Raw genomic sequence first — 14,251 nt, forward strand, 5'->3', positions numbered from 1 at the left:
CTTGAAGCCATCTGTGAAGGTCCTGGCTCAGCCCTCACCTGACTTAGCTCCAGTTCTCAGAGGCCATCTGCGCTCACTGGCTGGCCAGCCTCCAGGGCCACCGCCCTCTGGCTTGCCACATTCCTGTACTTGAGCCTACTTTGCTTCTCATGCAATTGTCCCCTTGCCCAATCTGCGTCTCTGGATTAGGTTCTAAATGCTCCCGTCCTTATGAGGGCCTGGGGAGACAGGACACGGGACCCGGCTCTGCGTTCACCCGTCAGACACTTGTGGGCCCCGGAGGGAGGGCTCGGCACAACCTGGGCCTGACCACGCTGGGCAGGATGCAAAGAGAAGAGCTAGGATTGGGACAGAGTGGGTGGCGGAGGACACTCCAGCTGGGGGAAGGTGGCACAAGGTCCTTTTGCAAGCCCTAAAACTGATAGGGAGAAGTCAATGTGACTGCGGGCCAAGCCGAGAAGGTGCCTGGAGAGGAACCGACCTGCACCCAGCCCGCGCTGCCGGCCCCGCCCACAGTGCGCCCGAAGCTGTCCGCTCCAATCCGCAGCCCAGCGCAGGGAAACGCAGGGACTGTCCTGCCACACGCCTTTGATTTACAGAGGAGCAGAGGCCGCCCCAGGACTAGGGCCAGGAGCCCCAGCTCCAGGGTGGCACTACATCTATACCAAGACAGTACTGGCAGCAAAAGCCAACTGTCCCTGGGCACCCTGCTTGGTTCCCTGGAAACGGTCCTGGTTCACATCTCAGCTCTGCTACCCACAAGTTGGTAAGGCTTGGGCAAGTTAAATGCCCTCTCTGATCCTCCGTCTCCTCATCTGCAAAACGGGGATAAGGACAGTACCTACATCCTGGGATGGTGGAGAGTTCAGTGGGACCAATAGCGCTGCACAGTGCTGGGTTTGCAGCCTGCCTATGATGGCCACTCCCCATCCACACTCAGAGGCTCAGGCAGGATGTGATGCCCTGTCACCAAGGGAGAGTTATCACAGGCAAATCACATCCTCTTTCTGAAGCTCTGAGTCCCATCTAGAAAAGACACTTTGCAGAATTATTGTGAGCATCAACCAGATTTGGTCAGTCAACAACCTTCCCCTTCAAGGCACAGCAAAACCAAGGAGGAGGCAGGAGGGCAACCAATGGACCTTGGTGGTGCATGCCTGTCATCCCAGTGGCTTGGGAGGCTGAGACAGGAGAATCACAGGTTCAAAGCCAGGCCCTAAGTAACTTAGGAGGCCCTGCCTCTTAAAAAAAAAAAAAAATATATATATATATATATATATATATCAAAAGGGCTGGGGATGTGGCTCAGTGGTTATGTGCCCTTGGGTTCAATACCTGCTACAAAGGAAGGAAGGGATAGAGGGAGGGAGGAAACATGACAACCTTTAGGTGACAGTGGAGGGACGGAAAGACTTGAGAAGACAAAACTCCTATGTGGGCCAAGAACCCGGCTTCCCCTGCGACTGTGAGGAAAAAATGATTAGGGAGAACAAAGGAATTGCAACCCTGACCCTAAGGAGAGGCTGCTCTCTGATAAGGCCTGACTACAGACACACAGGGTCCACACTAACACCCTCCACTAGAGCCAGCACCTTCCACACGGGATCTCAGCAGCCCTATAAGGGAGATATTATTCTTATCCCATTTCAAGGATGAGAATCTGATGGCCAGAGAGGTGGCCTGATTTGTCCCAAGCCACACAGCTTGGAGACACATGGCGTACAATCCCGGCCAGGTGTGCAGTGGGTCGAGGTGAGCAGTCTAATCCAGTGGTTTAACTGGCCACTCCCTTGGAGCAGTGGAATTAGAGATCCAGAACAGAGACCTTAAAAGGGTCAGTAGTTCTCAAACCTACCACACGCCAGAGCACCAGGTCTTCGGGGAACCCCCACCTATGCCTTGGGTGAGGGTGACAGGAGCCAGCTTCCCACCTCCAACGAGAACTTGTTCTGCTGTCTCCAAGGCCACCAGGCTGACTGCTGGGCTGCAGTCCACTTGAGTTACCCCGCAGAGACTGTGGGAGGCCCCGGTCCAGCTCACCCCTGTTGCGGGGGGCCTCACCTCCTTCAGGTGGAACCTCCCCGCCCGCTCCTCTGCTTCTGCAGTGCTCTGACTCTGCCAGCAGCATCCTTGGCTGGTTCCCGAGTAACTGCCAGGGATGGCTTGGGCTGCTGGGGACACGGTGCAAGGAGGGGCAGGAAGAGGCCCAGGCAGGAAGGTGGAGGACAAGCATGCAAGGCAGAGGAGCGGAAACTCAAAACCCCAAAGCTGATGCTGGGGATATAGCTCAGTTGGTAGAGTGTTAGCCTTGCATGCACAAGGCCCTAGGTTCTAATCCCCCCGCACTACTCAAAAAAAAAAAACACAGCCAAGAGGAAGCTGTCCTCTCCAGGACCCAAACTAGGCCAGCTGGCCTGGAGCTGGGACGAGGGTAGGACAGGGATGGCAACAGCAGCAGACCGCAACAGGCAGGGTCTTGAGGTGCCTCCTTCTGGGGGCAAGGAGGGCCTGCAATGACCAGGCAAAGGGCTCAGGCACCACAGCCTTGACTAAAATCACAGCTCCACCCCGTACAGGAGAAGTGGTCGTAAGCCTCGGTTTCCCCACCTGGGAAATGGGGACAGTAACAGTGCCAATTCAGCAGAGCAGCTGTTGGGCTGGTTCAATGGGCGAAAGCTGAGCCTGGCATAAAGGAACTCAGAACCAGGCGTGGCTGTCAGGACGGATGTTCGGGAGTGCAGGCGGCCTCAGGAAACAGGGACCTTAATGCAACGCTCTACTCTAATGTTATTGCTATGGATGGGTTACCTCTGCCACCAACTGGCCCTGGCCCTGCTGGCTGAGGGCCTCTTAGTAACCTGCAGTCCCGGGGCAGGAGCGTTGCACCATCCAGCATGACAATGACAGGAGTGGGGTAACAGCAAGAGGTGGGCTAAGACTTGGAACTTCCTGATCGATCAGCAAGTGATCTCCGCAGTAGAGGCCCTGCCACCTGCTCGCCACTGAGCCACAGCCTCCCCATGGGGACAGCATCGGTTTTGAGGCTGACCCAGGGCTTTCCACCACCTTTGGGATCTGGGTGCAAATGTTGGGGGAAATTGATGAAGCCCTGGGGGCAATCTGCCTTTCTAAACAGGGGCCAGCGATCCCCCCGCAGCCCCCGCCGGCCCCTTTTGGATATCAATGCAAAAACAGTTCTAGATATAGTGTCCAGAGGTGAGGGCTTGGCACTGTCACCAGCCAGATGACAGTGTTGGAACGGCAGTGTCGGAACGGTAGCTCTTCCACAAGGCTAACCTCCTCGGAGGCCTGGAAGGGCTAAATCAATGAGAGGGTGTTCTCAGAAGAGCTTGCAGGTCACACAGACAAAGGTCATCAATGGCAGTCTCAAGGGTCACTTCAGGTTACTAATGAGCAGGGATGCAGAGATTCTAGGTGCAGGGAGAGAATCTGCAGGGTGGCCTGACCCTCAGGAGCCTTGCTGGAATCACAGTTTACAATCTGATAAAGTGAGAGTGGGCCAGCCTCTTGGATTAATGTGTCAAAAACTAATTTAAGGGCCGGGTTGTGGCTCAGTGGTAGAGCGCTTGCCTAGCAAGTGTGAGGCACTGGGTTCAATTCTCAGCACCATGTATGAATAAATGAATAAAATAAAAAGTCCTTCAACAACTAAAATTTTAGATTTTTTAAATTAATTTAAGGGGTTGGAGATGTAGCTCAGTGGTAGAATCCTTCCCTATCACATGCAGGGTCCTGGGTTCCATCTGCGGCACCACAAAAACATCATCATCTAAGTCATTTCTGAGTTTGAACCCTATGGCTAATACAGTGAACTGGTCAGAGTATGGGATCTGCAGCCAAGTTCTCTTTCATTGCTGCATGACCTTGAGCAGTTTATTCTCTACCTGTGAGTGCGTACATGGTTTTCTCATGTACGTGGTGGGGATGTCAGGCCGTCTTCCCCATAGTGTAGGTGAGCTTCAAGTGAACCAATTTAAGTCAAGCAAACAATGAAAGCAAGTTTGCCAACATTGATTGCACTCACCAGTGTTCCAGGCTTTGTGCTAAGCACTTTATCTAAGATCAAGTTCAAGCCACTGTTTTCTCTCACTCAGGCCATTGCATAAGCTTCCCAACAGCTGCCTGCCCCCAGCCTTGTCCCTCCAGACCTCTGGGTACAGAAGAGCCATAAAGATGTTGTGAGAGTTCATAGGCACCCTTGTGTCCTAATTACAGTTTCTAAGTACTCTTCCCATTGAAAGGGACCTGACCCCTTGGAGAAATGGCTGATGTGACCGCCATTGTCAAGGGCAGAGATGTACATGGCCAACAGAGATAACTTGTCCTGCCTGAAAGCAAGGAGCTTCCAGAAGTTTGCCCTGCCAAAGGGCCCTAAAACAATGATGATGGCAGTGGATCGAAAAACATCAAGTATCTTGTCACAAAGTCACTCCAAACAATCTCACTGACACCTGTGGAAACCTCAAGAGCAACTCATTATTAAAACAAAACAAAACAAACTAACTTTACCATAGGGACTGTTTCAGGGTAACCAAATGCTTGATGAAAGTCATGTTTATGGAACAATGACAGCTAGTAGGTGCAGGGCTAATGGGAGCAGAAACTCACCATTTGCAACCAATAATAAAATAATATGGGGCTGGGATTGTGGCTCAGTGGTCGAGCACAAGACTTGCCCCTCTAAGGCCCTGGGCTCGATCCTCAGCACCACATGAAAATACATAAAGGTGTTGTATCCATCTACAACTAAAAAAAAAATAAAATAATAATAACCTAGGCTTGGCTAATCAATGATTCGTAGAACCACTGGTGAAGGGGTGATGAGGGGGTTCAGGTCGATATCCCATCCCTCGAGTGAGAAAACTGGACGCCACATTCTTGCTGTGATAGGGTAGGAAACAGAGCGATACCTCTCGAGCTCTCTCCAAGGATGTGCACCTGGTTTGAGTCAAGCCCCTGGGCCTAAGTACTTATGGAGAGCACAGGGGGACAAGTTAAATGATACTTGGGAAATGTGATCAGCCAAATGCAGAATGTAGAAAATTCTACAAGACAAAAAAACCCAGCTTTTTCAGTCAGTAACTGGCACTTAATAAAGGTGTGGTGACGGACTGGGCTGGGGATGTGGCTCAAGCGGTAGCGTGCTCGCCTGGCGTGCGTGCGGCCCGGGTTCGATCCTCAGCACCACATACATACAGAGATTATGTGTCCGCCGAAAACTAAAAGATAAATATTAAAATTATCTCTCTCTCTCTCTCTCTCAAAAATATAGTTTCTTTATAAAAAAATTCTCTCAATAAATAAATAAATAAATAAATAAAGGTGTGGTGACAATCAGAGCTTAATAGACCTCGTGTGGGTCCTGACTTGAAATAATTAAAAATCAATTTGAGAGAATTGGAGGACAGTTGAGCATGCAGCAGGTGCAGTCAGCTGTGCACACCCCTGGATTCCACATCCTCAGACTCAACCACGCATTGAAATATTAAAAAAAAAAAAGTTATTTTCTGTTTTCATCATTCCCTAACCAACACAGTATAACAACTATTCATACAGCCCTTACATTACGCTAGGGATTATAGATAATCTAAGTGACTTTCTTTTGGGGGAGGACTGGAGATTGAACCCAGACCTGCTCTACCACTGAGCCTCATCCCCAGCTTTCGCATTTTTTATTTTGAGAGAGGGTCTCACCAAGTTGCTGCAGCTGGCCTTGACCTTGCGATCCTCCTGCCTCAGCTTCTCAAGTTACTAGGGAATTACAGGGGTGTGACACAGTGCCCGGCTACACTGTGCCATTTTATATAAGGAACTTGGGCTTCTGTGGATTTGGTGTCCTTGGGCAGGGAAAGGGAGGGGTTCTGGAACCAATCCATTCCAGATTCCAAGGGATGCTTCTTCTATTTTTTTTTGTATGTGTGTGTGATGCTGGGGATTGAACCCAGGGCCTTGTGCATGAAAGGTAAGCACTCTACCAACTGAGCTATGTCCCCAGCCCGGGATGCTTCTTCTAGATTAAGGAACTGTAACTGGGTTGGAGACCCTTTTGGTGATGTATGGTTTTAAAAAATCCTCATCTCTTTTAGACATACGTACTAAAATATTTGTGGGCAGAAAGCTATCTGGCTGAGATTTTCAAAATATTGCAGAAAAACAGAACTCTAGTTAATGATAAATATGCTGAAGTATTTGAGAGGTAAAGATACTAATGACTACAATCTATATGAAATGCATAAAAAATGTGGATAGAAGGACAGACATGAGGGAGAGCAAATAAATAGTCATAATAAAAATGCCAGGAAACTAAATAGAGGGGAGAAAAGCCAGTGTGTGGGCAGATGAAACACCAAGAACAGGCCATCGGTGATCACTGAGTAAGAACTGAGGTGAGCACATGAGCATTCGCTGTTATTCTCCCCAGCCCTGATGCAAAGTTTAAAGCTCGCGTTTGTGTGGCCCACCAAGCAAACACCACGTAAAATGGAATGCCCGGCATCCTACCCACAGAGCTAACTGTGAACACACAGCGTTGGGCTCTGTCTTAGGGTTAGGGTTGTTATCTCGTGTCACCCTGTGAGACCAGTTCCGTGGAAGTACCAGTACCTTATTTTACTGAAAAGGGAACTTGGGGTTAAAGGTACCCAGCCGCCCTGACAGGATGCAGCAACTGAATTTCAGCTTTTCAATGGTTTCTCATTGTGTTGCTTCCCACGGTCCACAGGGCCCTGGTCATTTGGGGCCTTCAAATCCCTCTGCACATGCTGCCTGGAATGTTCTGGAATGTTCTTCCCTCTCTGGCCGTCCCCTCTCCACACCCTTATCTGTTGTCTCTTGCTCTTTTTACTGTCTTTGGCATCCATGTTGCCAATCCAGACCCATCCTGACCCTCCACAGGCTGTCTCATTCCCAATGACATGTCCCTTTTCTTCCTGCCATTTATCAAGACTGACGTGACCATGTCTTCAATGCACTTGCTGATCTCCACTGTGGACTGCAGGCTTCCCGAGGGCAGGGGTAGGCTCTTGGAACACAGAAGGGGCAGCATGGGCTTGTTGGATGCTGACTCTAGCTGGGCGTGTCGGGTGCCCAGCCCATCGCCCTCCTGCCCACCTGGAGGATCCTCCCTCCCATGGAGCCCCCACGGGAGTGAATGTCAAGGTGTGGCACTGGCTCCTTGGTCTCTTCCTCCTAGGACTTATCACAGGTAGTCTTGTGGGTCACCATTACAATTTACCAGACTCCCCAACAGGAAGGTGAGCTCGGTGAGACTAGACAGGGCTTGAAACCCAGATGGGTCAGGTGAGTGGTGCTCACCTGTAGTCCTAGAGATTCGAGAGGCCGAGTCGGGAGCATCGCAAGTTCAAGTCCAGCCTTAGCAACTTGGCAAGGCCCTAAGCAATTTAGTGAGACTCTGTCTCAAAATACAACACAAAAAAGGGCTGGGGATATAGCTCAGCAGTAAAGTGCCCCTGGGCTAAATCCCGAGTACCAAAAACCAAATAAGGCCATATGGGCCCAGGTGTGTCACCAACTCCTGATTCCCTCTTGCCCCACTTCCAGCAAGCTGGCATTCGAAAAACAACTCTGAAAAGAGAGTTCCTGAAAAGGCAGCGCATTCCCACGGAGGCACTGATCAGGCCCTGGACAAACAAAAGCCTGTTGAATGATAATGAAAGCCGATGTTTGTCGTGCTCTTGCTACACAGTGAATCCTGGGCTGTGCTCTTTATGCCGTCCCTTTGAATGGCCACAAGAACTCTGTGATGTGTGCTCTCACTTCACAAATGAGGACACAAGGCCCAGAGGGGGCGTCTGCTGGGCAGGGTCACATTGTGGTGAAGCGGCAGAGCTGGGGCTGCGATGGCTCGTCCAGCTCTGGCATGTGCACATGTTCTTGTCAACATTTTCCGAGATCAAGTGCCACAGGCTGTGGCAGATCTGAGTCACTCCAGCTTCTTCTCCCTGGCGGACTCCTCCAGCACCCTGCAGCACTCGGGAGTCGAGCGCCACTCACTCACCCCCCCACCCCAACCCTGCTCAAGAGCTCCAGCCTGTGGCCCTTCTCCAGTCCTCACCAGCCCCCAGATGGTGCAAGGAGTGAGGAAGGCGCTGGGGGCTTAATGTCCCCCTGGGGTGGCATGGGTCAGTCCTGAAAGATGGTCCCCACCTCTGTCAAAAAAACGTTTCTGTCACATCTTGTAGAATCACACAGTACAGTGGCATAGGGAAGGTCTGGATCCCCGTGTGGGTTGGTCAGAGCCCCTGTTCCACAACAGGGCGGCTCCAGAGGCCCCCCTCTGCTGGGAGATGGAGATAAGAGACCAGCCTTCCTTCCAACAGACTGGGGAGAAGGTTCCAGATCAGGTGAAGGCTGCTTCCCACAACTGACTATTCTAGCTACGACTCAAGCCTGCAACTGCCGACTTACAAAGAAAAGGAAAATGTGTCAGAGTTTCCTTACTATCACTGATTCGGGAATTAGTTTGACTTTAAAAGGTAGACAGTAGTGTGTGGTGGCACACGTCTGAAACCCCAGCTACTCCAGAAGCTGAGACAGGAGGATCACAAACACAAGGTCAGGTGACTTAGTGAGATCTGGCTCAAAATAAAAAGCCTGGAGATGGAGCTCTGTGGCAGAGTGCTTGCCTGGTGGGTGGGAGACCCCGGGTTCCATCTCCAGCACAACAATAAACAAATTAAGTAAAAAATAAATAAGGGACCATTTCTAAGTGCAGCTGTTCTTGAGGACCCAACCCAGGTATGGGGCTAAGGACTTCAGGAGCAGAGTAGACCTGGGTGGGGCTCTGCCATTTGTCATCTGATTGCCCTGAGCTTATCACGGAAACCCTCTAAATCTTGGTTTCTGGCCATGGAATGGACCAGAAAACACCTGGATTTCATCAGAATGATGAAACACTGGACACCTACAGCTACCCAGTAATCAAGACCTCCGTTTTCCAGCTATGCTCTGCCTGGCCTCTTGGTACGAGGAACCCCCGATTCCTAGAATAAATGAATCTTGCCCATCTGCCTAGAAAACTCTTCCTCTAAATATGAAGTTTACTATTGTAGCAAACACATCTGTGAGAATAGAGTGTGAAATAAACATGGAATGTACTTTTTCAGATCAAATGCAAGATTTCTGACAGCATCCAGGGTTCTCTGGGTATAGAAAAGTCACCTCTGAAGTGAGGAGCCCCTGGCTCAACATTCAGAGGAAGCTTTAGAACTAGGTATCCCTAAGTATCACGCGGGGTAAACTTGGAGGAAACTTCCATTCAAAAGAAACCTCCCCTAACCCCGGCAGCCTGAGAAAGTAATGCAACTTTCTAATTTTGGTCTAGGACCTAAAGGTGATAAAAATACAAGGTAGTTTACTCAACCTCTGAGCAGGAACAGATAAAAATGCCTTTGCACAAATTTCAAGTACCCTCCCAGAGCTTCTCAAAGAAAGTCAGATTGGGGACATTTGCATCTCCAGTCCCTATGTGATTCCGGATTGGATGGGTCTTTTCATTGAAAACTTGGAGACATCAGGAAAGAAATCAGGTCTTGGGGCTGGAGTGTAGCTCAATGGCGGAGCGTCTGCCTAGCATGTGTAAGGCACTGAGTTTGATCCTTAGCACCACATACAAATAAAATAAAGGGCTGCTGTCTACCTACAACTACAAAAAAAAAAAAACAAAAAAAAACAAAAAAAAAAAATACCATGTTCTGTAAATAATTGGTATTTGCAGTTAGATGGAAAAGAGCAACTTCTAAAACCTTTGTTTTTAAAGCCCTGAGTCCCAGGAGTTCCCCTCAATCCTGGACAAATTGGGATGCTGGTCACCCTACCTACATGGAAGCCCATTTATATTTAATGATAACAATAACAACAACAACAACAAAACTGAAAGCTATACTGCATACCATGTGAGGGCACAGAACAAAATGTGGGGAATTTATAGCAAATTCTGCTCAGTATCTCTTGGGATTACATGGGAGCCATAGGCAAGACAGCTCGTTTGACTCTTCCTGTTTTAGACTCTTGTCACTTTACAATGTATTTTTTAAAAATTAAAAGAAAATCTTGTCTTCCTAGTAGCAAAGGAGTGCTATAGATGCTTTACTCTCAGGGTCTTTTTAAAATCATATATATATATATTTTTTTTTTTGGTACTGGGAACTGATTGGTCCCAGAGGTACTTTACCACTGAGCCACTTCCCCAGCCCTTTTTATTTTGAGACAGGGTCTCACCAAGATGCTCATGACCTTACAAAGTTGCCGAGGCTGGCTTTGAAGTTGAGATCCTCCTGCCTCAGCCTCCGGAGCTGCTGGGATTATAGGGGTGTGCCAATGCAACCAGCTACAGTCTACTTTTTTAAAAATGAGCCAGTTTGAGACAGGGGACAGCTGTAAGAAACATACTTTCTCTTAAGACAGGAGTTTTGGGAAAAAAAATTTAAATCACAGAACTTCATTTAAATGAACTGTGGAGATCAAGGGGCACGTACTTGGGTGGCTCCCCAGCAACCTAGTTACAGAAGCCACACAAGGCCCTTCTCTTTTGTCTGCTTTGTGTCCGAAGGTTTTCTGGGCACATCCCTCAAACAGAGCGGGTCTCCTAGGAACCCCAAGTGCCACTTTTGTACTGGGTCTGCTCTCAGGCTACATTCAGTTCCTGGTCCCTTAGACACAGGCTGATTGCTGATCCCAGGGAGGGAGGGGCAGACTTACCACTTTAGCTCTTCAGCCTTTCTTTTCCCATGTCCTCTCAACTGTGCGTTCAGGGTGACATTTTCCAAGTCCCTTGTTTGCTAAGGGCCTGAATCTAAGCCTGTGGGCTGCTCACTGTGTGACTTTAAATGTCACTTTTAGATTAGCTGGCCCCTGCTGTTTAAAAATATCCCTGTAGCACTTAACCTTCAAGGTACTGAATGGCAGCAACAGCCCGGGCAGGAGGAAAACAATCCCACACTGGCCACTCCAGGGAGGGCTCTGCTTTCCACCTCTCCGTCCTGTAACTTGCTTTACTTCATGATTCATGGCGCTCTCACCATGAGGCATCTCAGGTCCAAGCTGTCATAAGCAACAGGAACGAAAGTCATCTTGGCCCTCCCGAGACATGCTGTCCACAGGCTGCTGGGCGTGAGAAAACAAGCTCACGGAGACAAGCCTGAATGGGGAAGGCAGTTCCCTTTAAAGATCCTCTGGCTCCTCTCCCTGAAAGATTTGGCAAGACCCTCCAAAATCACGCCACTGAATGAGACGTTTCTGGTTTGGGGGACGGAGAGACTGAAACCAAACCAAACCAAACAACACTCCCTCCCATTTGGGGTCTGCTGGCTCTTGCTGGGGCTGAGCAGAGGAATTCAGCACAGGCTGCAGTTGAGTGCTGAGGCATGTGGGACAAAGGTCAGTTCCAGGCTCAACCTGAGCAGGCCTCACAGGAGAGCACGGTGCTCCCCACAGGGAGGGAGGGCACTCAGCAGCCCCTTCCATGAGCAGAGAAGCGCCAGACTGAACAGCAAGTAGGGAAGCCAGCAAGAGCTGCCAGGCAGGAGCAGTCGCCTGAGCAATTTCACTGTGGACTTATTTTTTTGATAAAGAAGTCATTGAATATTGGGCTTCTGGGGATTTTCTCCAGTGAACTTGGGAGCAGAAAGAGGACTTCATGCCTGCTACAGAGCCTCAGGATCTTGGGCCGAACCCCACGAGCAGCAAGTGCTCACTGCAGGACCTGGGGCTAACACAGCAGGCCCAGGGCTCAGCAAGGCCTGCCCGCCCTAAGGTCTCGGGAGGGGTAGCCTGGTGCTCATTCTTAGACTATTTATTTATTTTCATTTTTTAAATGTTGTTTTTTTAGTTGTAGACAGACATAGTACCTTTACGTGGTACTGAGGACCAAATCAAGTGCCTCACAAGTGCTAGGCAAATGCTCTAACCAACCGAGTACAGCCCAGCCCTTAGACTATTTATTAAGACAGCTTCATGCAATCCCCTGAAAGAGGCACCACTTACACCCCACTTCCTGGGAAAGCCATCTGTAACTCAAGGGAATTTTTTTAAATTACATTAAAAAAATTTCTTCCCATGCCGAGGGTGGAGCTCAGGGGTACAGCACTTGCCTAGCTTGGGTAAGGCCTGGGTTCCATGCCCAGAATTGCAACCACCACTGCAAACCACCACCACCAACAACACCAACAACAGAAGCCTCCCAATGACTCCACAAACAATTATGATCTAGGAAGGGTATGGATAGTGACAAGATGATTAGGCTCTGAAATCAGGCTGAAGTGAGTTCAAATCCTTCTTTGGTTATCCCTGACTTTGAGCCTCTGTGTTCTCATTAACTACTTCACCATGTTGTTGAGAAAAAATGACGTGATAAACACTGAGCTCTTGACACGGTGGCTTGCTCATAATGGGCATTCAATATCTTTCTAGTGAATTCATCACTTTTGAAAATACTAGCTGGGTGCAGTGGTGCCTGTAAATCCCAGTAGCCTGGGAGGCTGAGCCCTCAACTTAGCAAGACCCTGTTTCAAAATAAAAAATAAGAAGGGCTGGGGATGTGACTCAGTGGTAAAGTGCCTCTGGGTTCAATCGCCAGTTAAAAAACAAAACAAAAAACAAAGAACACCTAGGCACACAGAGAGCCCTGGGGTAGGTACTCTCCCTTGACACCAAGACAGATGTTTTGGAGAACACACAAGGAAGGCTTGGAACCAAAGTTATTCATATTCAAACACAAGAAACGGATCTCCTCAAATGTCCTAGATTTGAAAAGTCATGTACATCAAGTTATTTGCTGAAACAACAAAACTCAGTAAGTGACCACAGGCCAAGGAAACGGCATTTGGGAAAAAGATGCCAGTCCTGCTGCAAACCAGACACTTGATAAAAATGAGGTGCCCGTCCCCACAGATAATAATGATGGGGTCTGCCTAAACCTCATTTCGGCAGTATGGGAGGAACCCTGGGCTGTGCACATGCTAGCCAGGGACTCCACACTCAGTTATACCCTGAGCCTTGAATTCATCTTTGTTTTTTTAAATTCTCCTAAGCTTGAGGAGAACTGAGTACTTGTTTGAAGGCTCCCTTCCTCCTAAACCAAATACCATGAACAGGAGAGACAAAGGCACAGAGGAAATATGCAAGTGAGAAGCAAAGTAGTATTTCCTGGCTGGCCCACTTACCAGTACTCACAGTTCCACACACACTTCAAAACTGAAAATTTAGAGCAGGGCACCAGCATGGTGGCACATGCCTGTAATCCCAGCAACTCAGGAGGCCCAGGCAGGAGGATTTCGAGTTTGAGGCCACCCTCATAAATTTAAAAGATCCCATCTCAAAATAAAAAAGGACTATGGGTACAGCTCAGTGGTAGAGTGCCCCTGGGTTCAACCTCCAGTACCACAAAAAATAACAATTTAAAAAACTAGAGTTGGGGGTGTATAGCTTCGGCAGAATGCCTGCCTGTAGATCCCGAGGCCCTGGGTTCCACCGAAGCATCAAAAAGACAAAAGGTTCCAACCCAGATTATCTACAAGGGAACGTTAAGGGTTAGGTAGACTCTCAGAGAAAACAAGGCCACTTCCAGCAGGGAGATGCTCCGGTCGACCTTAAGGCCCCTCCAAAGTAGCCCAGCACCCTCCTACCTGTTCTTCCTCATACATCTGGGAGGTTTGACGTGACGAAAAGCTGCTACATGCATCTACACCAAAAGTTCACTTCTCCACTGAAAACCCCAAGAATTTCATCCAGGAGCAAACTGAAGCAATAGTGAGTGAATTCTAAGCAAGAGAAAATATATTATCCAGGCCATTAAAAAAAAAAAAATCTTATCAACAATTCAGTCCCCGACTTTGCCCCCTATGGATCCAGATCAAAACGACGTAGTGAACTTTCACACAATTAATTTATTACTTGGGGTTCCCAGTATGACATTTGCATAATAACCGACTTCCTTGGGTTGGCAATCCCCAAAGCCAGGAAGCAGGACCACTGGCAGCCACTCTCTAAGGAGTGAAGGGAGACGGCAACATTCCGTTCAGGTTCTCCTGTGCGTCCCACATCGTGCCACATGGAACTCTCCAGATCCACATGGCACATGGGGCCGGCTCCTTCATGCAGAATGCTCCTTTCTCTTCCTGGTCTGGACACAGCTCAAACCCTGCTCTCTCTTGGGCAGATATAGCTGTGGCTTCCGCTTGCTCCCACCCTGTCCAACTTGGGAGCTCAAGGG

Source organism: Callospermophilus lateralis, chromosome 1 (genome assembly GCF_048772815.1).
Source record: "Callospermophilus lateralis isolate mCalLat2 chromosome 1, mCalLat2.hap1, whole genome shotgun sequence".
Taxonomy (NCBI): domain Eukaryota; kingdom Metazoa; phylum Chordata; class Mammalia; order Rodentia; family Sciuridae; genus Callospermophilus; species Callospermophilus lateralis.